Raw genomic sequence first — 1569 nt, 5'->3', positions numbered from 1 at the left:
TTAGTTTAGAGATAAGGTGTTGTGCAAGCTATAGCGCCTACTGTAAAACAGTATGTATCATTTGAAAATTGGAACTTACCAGTATGCTTGAAGTGCCCCATTTGTCGAAGGTCCTTAAGCCTACCGTCCTGTACCAGTGAGGCCAGCGTCCTGAAGGATGCAGAGTCACTCTTGAGCCACTTTGTCATCCGCCGCTGCTCTGCACTGAGTGGAAGATGACAACACCGGTACGTGTTGCCGTCCTCTGTCCACGTGTGCTCATCACACACATGGTGCAGGACGGACAGCCAGCGCTGCTGCAGTAGCTACAGTAGTGTGAATATCAGTTACACTGCTTGGTAATGACTGGCACAATGGAAAGAAATTGCAACTGTCTGAGAACAATCCAGAATATTACAGATGCACAGATCACTCACCTCTGTGTCACCCTCACAGGTTCCACAGGAAAACCACATGTGGTTATAAATGGACCTTTGAAGAACATACATCAAGAAAAAGTGATTAGACATCACGAACAAATGACATGTTTGAAATGTGTCTACTTTGATGAAACACTCACATTGTCCAACCGCGCAATAGCTCCATGCATTTCTTCTGGCTTCTGGATTTCAACTTCTTCAGGAAACCTGAACACACACACACACACACACACACACACACACACACACACACACAGTGCACTGTATTGCATCACAGTATATAAGCATAAGCATAATATATAAGCATAGTATATAAACAGCTTTGAACCCATTATTTTCTCACTGTTCTACAAGTACGACTACACCCGCCATAAATATAGCTAACCTTTAGCAGTATGCCATATATCAAACTCGTGTTTGATCTCAGGGTGCTCAATCCTCATCCTCTTCCTAATTGATGGAGAGCGGTCTGTGGTCATCACCTCCACATCTAGCCCCATACCAAGCAGTGCTGCAAGTATGGAAAATGTATTTATGAAGTGCCTTTCAAAACATAGTTACAAGGTGCTGTACAATTATCAAAATGAAACAAACAAGGCAACATAACAGCAATAAAGCATAATGAGGACCTGTCATTCCACGCTTGAAGCCCTCTGGTTCCATCATAACGGAGCTGGATGCTTCGGTGACCTGGAAGGAGGAGCAAGAAACAAAACGCAGCAGAACAGAAAGTTATTTCAATAACGGCATGCTACTACACATGCCGACGATCCTGCTGTGAACACAACATTTAAAAACCTCAAAATTACCTGTACTAGTTCAGTGTGAAGGATCTCCTTTGTGTCGTCCAACATGAAGGAGTAATGGCAGTATTTGGCACTGAACCCAGGTGTGTCACATCTGGCATCACCATTGAGTTGGGGCCGTTGTTGGGGCTCATCATCGTCTGGTACCTGCTTCAGGAAGACTCGTGCTAGGAGTTCATTCCGCTGTTCCTGATACAGTTCCTCAATGGCAGGGTGTAGATATGCCTTTTGGATGGCATGAAATGTTGTGGTACCAATCATATGCAACTTCATTGCCTTACACCAGTTTGAAAGCTCAGTGAAGGTGCCCCCCGTGAACAGAGCAGAGGCAGCAGCTTGCAGGT

The 1569-nt window shown here is 44.7% G+C and overlaps 1 long non-coding RNA gene across 2 annotated transcripts; it reads right to left on the bottom strand.

Moving 5' to 3' along the window:
* Window positions 1–559: 559 nt before the first annotated feature.
* Window positions 560–1355, bottom strand: LOC308312277. 2 transcript variants are annotated; one of them, XR_013963763.1, is made up of 4 exons: window positions 1229–1355; window positions 1049–1109; window positions 780–930; window positions 560–594 (listed from the first exon to the last, which is right to left on the bottom strand). It is a non-coding gene; the product is annotated as an uncharacterized lncRNA (long non-coding RNA). The 2 variants fall into 2 exon arrangements; XR_013963764.1 differs by having other exon boundaries at window positions 560–626; window positions 805–930.
* Between the last annotated feature and the right edge of the window lie 214 nt (window positions 1356–1569).

Source organism: Protomyctophum bolini, assembly GCF_963924005.1.
Source record: "Protomyctophum bolini genome assembly, contig: SCAFFOLD_99, whole genome shotgun sequence".
In the NCBI taxonomy this organism is placed as follows: Eukaryota; Metazoa; Chordata; class Actinopteri; order Myctophiformes; family Myctophidae; genus Protomyctophum; species Protomyctophum bolini.
Note: the sequence above shows the minus strand (reverse complement) of the source record. Positions and strands in the feature narration are given on the sequence as shown.